Below are 7,500 nucleotides of genomic sequence, written 5' to 3'. Positions count from 1 at the left end.
GAAAAGAAAGTGAAAAGGCATGTAACTACATGTAAACATTTAGATGAAGAGAAATCACAAACACACACTGACACACACTGACACACACACACTCACTCACACATACGCAAACACGTGCACTCACACAAAAACATATACAAATTTTCGCGCGCGCGAAAATTCTTACAAACGCATTAAAGCCAATGAAACACAAACAAAGATACGCCAAAGCAAAAAAAAAAAAAAAAAGCATCAAACAGAAATATGCATGCACTCACACACTTGGATCCAGATACTTCCACCCACATGCATTTATTACATTATAGTGTGTGCGTGGGTGGCTGTATGTATTTATGAAAAAAAACATATACATACATATACATACATATACACACACACACACACACACACACACATATATATATATATATATATATAGATATATATATTATATATATATATATAGATATATATTATATACATTTACATACATACACGGGCACGCACCCATATGCGCATATATATATATTATATATATATATATAATACCTACACACACACACGTACATGTATATACACATATATACAAAATTATTATATATACTATACATGCATATACACATATTTGTGCGCTGGTCTCTCTCCCCTATCTCTCTGTATATACATCTCTATCCCCCTCTTTCTCTCTCTCTATATATATACATACTACATACATATATATAATAGATATATATATATATATATATATATATATATATATACAAGCATATATGTATGTTTGCAGTATATTTACAGAATATAATGAAAAATAAATGACAAACAAAAGTCAAGAAAATTTTTAAGAATCTACATGAATAACAACACCGTGAACTACTACAACAAAAAACAACAATATTATCTTCTACAACGACGACGACGACGACGACGTGAACAACATCATCATTTTTGAACGACATGAATGAGAATAAGAGATGCAAAATATAATACAAGATGGCCGTCCTCTCTGTTGAAAGAGAAAAACATACTTGAATGCCGATTTAGGACACGGTCCAAACGTTCAACTCTGCATCTAATCTATTCCACAGGAACTACAGAAATTGTCGATTTAACGTCGTTGCTTTCTTGTTTCAGTCTCCTGCTTGTCTTCCTTATTAGTGTTGTTCTTCTCGTTGTTTATTTTATTTGTTGTTGTTATTGTTCTTGTTGTTGCTGTTTCTGTTGTTAGTGGTGCTGTTATAGTTAGTAAGTTTTGTTTACTTGTTAGTTTCTTTTATATTTTCAAGGTTGTATGTTTGTTTCCTGTGGATATATGTCTATGTATATGTGTTTATGTATGTATGTATATATATATATATCTAATATATATATATATATATATATATATATATATATATATAATATGTGTGTGTGTGTTTAATTTTTGTTGTCTGTTTCTTTTAGTTTCTTCGCTTCATTCATTTTCTTAAAATAACAAACAAAATTCAGTTTAAAGAGGAAATCTGGTGATAGTTTAAATATCTTAGTTGTTTTGTTCGTTCCACTACTCTTACAACTGGCGCTTAACCTCGACAACAGTGACAGCGACGAAACCAACGAGGAAGGCGAATATGCGGATGTTTGATTTGCTACGAACAGCAGCTAAATACAACTCAGATCCCTATTAATCTTTTTGAGACACGAAAAATACTTTGGCTTATATGCACCAAAGGATTTGGATCACTGAAATGTCTTCTTTTTTTCAGTAAGGCTTAGGTGGAATAGAGGATCCTATGACCTTGTACAAGGTGTGTGTGACTAGCAGAGGATAGACTAGAAGTTATCTTCAATGGAACAAATGTCCTCTTGTCTTTGCACTCAAGGCCCGGATGGTGGAATTAACTTAGGTGTCAATTTTAAGTCCAACTGCCTGAAGTAGAAACATCTCTACTGATAGAATACTACACTGTTCTGACTTACCTCTTGTTTGTGACAAGGTTTGATCAAACCGAAGAAACCCCAGAAACAAAGAAGCCTTCAACATCATCACCCAGAATTTACCAATGCAACATAAAGACCCCAAATTAAAGGAAATTTTAAACATACATAAAATCATTAAAAACTACAAACAACCGAAATAACTAAAAAAGGTCCTCACAAAGGCAATTTTATTTTCTGAAATAACGGATGCACAAGTAGAAGAAATGTGGTAGACCAAATTGCGCAACATGCCCAAACCTAGAAAGATCAGAATTCCTCTTCAATGAGGGACAAAAATTCAAAATCGAATCTAATTTTACTTGTGCTTCAGAAAACCTAATTTATGTCATAAGATGCTCGGGCTGCCGCCCAAACTACATAGGGTCCACGGGATTATCGCTCAGACGCAGATGCACTCTGCATCGACAACAGATTGCATTCCCAGAATACAGAATGATACCCTTTAGTGAACATATTGAGAAATGCGCAAAACAACTACTACCACAACTTATAATCTTTCCATTCTATCCATGTGCTATTGAAACACCAACACAAGTTAGATTAAACAAGGAAACATTCTTCATTGAAAAATATAATCCAAAACTTAACCATTTCTAACATTTTTAAATAAGGAAACTCACCTCATTGAAAAAATATAAAGCAAAACCTAACCACAATCTATTCTTTCTAAACTAAATCATGCTTAATTAGTCGTTCCCAACATGTTTGATTATCTCGCTTATACCAGAAAAAAATCCCTGATTACCTTCCCCTGTCTGGAACTCCATATTTCCCAACATAGAAAAAACATGACACGATGTACGTAAAGAAATTTGAGATATTTGAAAAGAAATTACGAAACCGGCTATATTTCAAAAGACTATGTTACTATACACAAAATTTTATAACATTTTCTAACATAACGACTTAAATATATTATTTAACCATATAACGCAAGCTTCGTTTTTTATAAATCCAACAATGTGCTTTCACATACCAACTCTCTCACCTATATATGTATATATATATATATATATATATATATATATATATATATATTATATATATATATATATATATATATATATAATATATATTAAACAAACTTTACTGTATTAAAGATCCATTTCGACCGATCTACTAATCTGTTTCTCACAAGACCGCGTGGTATTACTTAACTATGCTGCAATCTAATACCTAATTATATAATATCCAGTCAAAATCTAATGTTAAGATCGACTGGAATCTATGATACTCTATACTTTGATTAATATACCTACTCTGTTGACAAATATACGAGTGAACATTTTATTCTGAGTTGTGGATGCTCGACGACCAAAAGTATATATATATATATATATATATTATATATATATATATAGAAAATAGTAAAAAGTGAAAAAACTACAGAAGGCTTGTTTTAAAAGGTTAAAAAATATATATTTGAGTCATTATGTCAGAAGAATGTTATAAATTTTTTCATAGAGTGACATAGTTTTTGAAGAAATTACCGGTTTCGTTTTAACTTGTCAAATTTCTCAAAACATCGTGTTATGATTTCGTTATGGAGTGTAAAGAAGACTTCCAGGTAAGGGGAGGTGATAAGTGATTTCTTCGGTGTAAGGGAGATAATCGCTTTATATTTCTGGCCTTTTTTTACTTAATGGGGTGAGTTTCTCTGTATAAGGATGTTAGAGTGGTTACGTTTGGGCTTATATTTTCCAATGAAGAATGTTTCCTTGTTTAGTCTAATTTGTGTTGGTGTTCCAATAGCACATTGATAAAATGGAAAGATTAAAAATTGCGGTAGTAGTTGCTTTGCGCATTTCTCAATATGTTCACTAAAGGGTATCATTCTGTATTCTGGGAATGCAATCTGTTATCGATGCAGTGTGCATCTACGTCTGAGTGATAGTCCCGTGGATCCCACGTAGTTTTGGTGGCAGCCCGAGCATCATCTTATGACATAAATTATGTTTTCAGATTACTTGTGCTTCTGAAAACATAATTTATGTCATAAGATGCTCGGGCTGCCACCAAAACTACGTGGGATCCACGGGACTATCACTGAGACGTAGATGCACACTGCATCGACAACAGATTGCATCCCAGAATACAGAATGATACCCTTTAGTGAACATATTAAATGCGCAAAGCAACTACTACCACAATTTTTAATCTTTCCATTCTCAATGTGCTATTGGAACACTACACAACTAACACAAATATTTAACAAGAAAACATTCTGCCCCTATCATTGCTTCTAACCACAACTTAACAGCAGAAACTCTCCCCTCCAATTACCTCACCCAAGGTTAAAAAGGCCAGAAATATAAAGCGATATCTCCCTACACCGGAAGAAATCACTTATTACCTCCCCTTACCTGGAACTCTTCGTTACACTTCATAACGAAATCATAATACGATGTTTTGAGAAATTTGACAAGTTAAAACGAAACCGGTAATTTCTTCAAAAATTATGTCACTGTATGAAAAAATTTATAACATTCTTCTGACATAATGACTCAAATATATATTTTTTAACCTTTTAAAACAAGCCTTCTGTAGTTTTTTCACTTTTTACTATTTTCTATATATTCACACTCCAACTTTCTCACCTATATAAATATATATATATATATTGCATATCTTATGTCTGTGTGTATGCTGGTGTGTGCGCGTGTTAATATGTGTGTGTGTGTGTGTGTGTTCGTGTGTATGTGTGTGTGTTACTGAAGTAAGAGAAATAACTCAAAGTAAAAGATGTCATGTATGTGACGAGCAAAGAATAGAATAAAAATACGTTGAATGCTATATTCATTTATTGAAAATATTTTCACTACCAAAGAGAATAAGACAGTCGCTTGGTGGCAATTGCGACTAATTCCAAATACGAAGCAGCGATATTCTCAAAAATCAAGAGTTTTCCATAGTGGATTGGCCATCGAGGAAAATATAGTCACAATGTCTGAGGTTGAGAGTACAGCTGCTGAGAGGTGGTTTTGCTCAATAGGTGTTCAATAAGCATCATCGACAAAAGATTGGATCTATCTCAAGGAGAGGATAACTTAGACTGTAGGGAGTAAACCACATTTATGGCCAATGAAATCTACCACACACACACACACACACACATATATCTATATATATATCTATATCTATATATATATATATACATACACACTTATGTATACAGAAACAGGTATACGCATAAAAATACACTCATGTGCATGCACGCGCGCACACACACACACTCATACAAATATGTATGTATGTATGTATGTGTATGTATGTATGTATGTATGTATGTATGTATGTATGTATGTATGCATATATATATATAATCAAAATAAGCAACAAAGATATCCAAGGTAGTGTAGTACAATTGTTTTGTGATACTTCACTTTATTAAACACTGTAAGTATTACATCAGTTTTAAAATGTCGAGCAAAATTCAGTCACAAATTGGTAGATATATATCTACCCTCTTTGTAATATTGGCAAATGAAATAAGTATAAGAATGTGTATTGTCCGTTTAATTGAAAAATTCTATATGTGACTGCAGATTGCTCGACATTATAAAACTGATGTAATACAGTGTTTAATAAAATGAAGTAGCATGAAACAATTGTACTACATTACCTTGGATATTCTTGTGGATTATTTTGACTATAATCACCCCATTTGATTTATATGGATAATATCATACAAAATTCTGGTGCCTTTAACTTAAGTACCATATTCATCTGAATCTAATTTTACTGATCTTATATATATACATACACACACACCACACACACACACACACACACACATATATATATAATATATAATATATATATATATATATATATACATATATATATATATATTATATATATATATATATATATATACACACATATACGAGGGGCGTTCAATAAGTAATGCCCCTGACCCCCTTGCAGTTGTTTGATCTAGCTGAAACTTTGCATGTGCACTTATTTATACCTCTATAGATTAGGTGGCGAATTACAGCTCTGAACTAATTGTGGTTTCTGATTTACAGGTGTTTGAACTGAGTCAAGTGTGAAATGGAGCCTGTTGAGTGTCGAGCAGTGATCTGGTTTTTGTATTTGAAAGGACGCACACCACGGGAGACTTTTGATGAAATGAAAGTAACTTATGGTGATGATGCCCCATCATATGACCTTGTAAAACGCTGGCATTGTGAATTCAAACATAGTCGGAACTCTGTGGAAACAGCTCCCAGATCTGGTCGCCCCCTTCTGCCGTTGATGAGACGTCTGTCCGTCAAGTTGAGGCTGCCATTTTGGAAGGTCAACGCATAACTATTCGCCAAATAACCCATAAGGTCAACATTAGTACCGGGTCTGTGGAAACTATCATTCATGACCATTTGCATATGCAAAAGGTGTCTGCCAGATGGATTTCCAGGTTGCTCACACCTTTCCAGAAGCAAGAACGCGTTGAGTGCTCGAGGATGAATTTGGAGATGTGCCAAGAAGATGAGTCAAAATTTTTCAAAAGACTGATCACACAGGATAAAACCTGGGTCCATCACTATGATCCATAGACCAAAGCCCAGTCAATGCAGTGAAAGCACCGTGACTCACTCCTCCCAAAGAAGGCAAGGGTGCAGCCCTCCGCTGACAAGGTTATGCTCACAGTCTTCTGGGACCAGAACGGAGTAGTGATGACAGATTTCCTGGCAAAGGGTACCACATTACAGGAGCCTATTATGCTTCACTTTTGAGGAAATTAAGAGAAGCTATCAAAATCAAGAGGCGGGGCAAGATCAGCAAAGGCATCCTCCTCCTGCAGGACAACGCTCCCGTCCACAACTCGCGTGTCGCCAGATCAGAAGCACAGGCGTGCAGCTATGAACTCCTCCCCTTGCACCCTCTGATTTTCACCTCTTCCCAGCCATGAAATTGATTTTGAAAGGAAAGCGTTTCCCAGATGATGCAGCCTTGATTTCTGAAGTCACGTCGTGGTTGGAGGACCAAGCTGGGGTCTTCTACAAAAACGGTCTCCAGAGCTGTATCATACGATGGGAGAAATGCATAACTCTGAGTAGTTCCTATGTAGGAAAAGACTAATAACTGTGCCAAGTGTCGTTGCTCTACTGCTATGGGAAGTGGGTCAGGGGCATTACTTATTGAACGCTCCTCGTATATATACATACATATATATACATACATATATATATATATATGTATATATATATATATATGTACATATATATATATACTGCTGAGGGTGTAGTTTGAAAACTACATTCAAGGTCTTTTCATAATTGTAATCTTCATCCGCAGGCATTCCCCAGATTATACAAGACAAAGATTATCAGATCCTACCCACTAAACGCTAAAAGTCGTCTTAAATGAACGTTTGTGCTTGTTTAATTTTCTATTAGTTTATCAGTTTCAATAATTGCTTTATTCTTAAAAAAAAAAAGATGAAGAGAACGAACGGGAAAATTTTAACAGCGATAAAACATGCTCAACAGTTAGATGTTCAAAAGTTTTCATAGAAAAAATTACATGATGAAACTCCAAATT

This window comes from Octopus sinensis, linkage group LG1 (genome assembly GCF_006345805.1).
Source record: "Octopus sinensis linkage group LG1, ASM634580v1, whole genome shotgun sequence".
NCBI lineage: Eukaryota > Metazoa > Mollusca > Cephalopoda > Octopoda > Octopodidae > Octopus > Octopus sinensis.
This window is presented reverse-complemented; position numbering follows the sequence as displayed.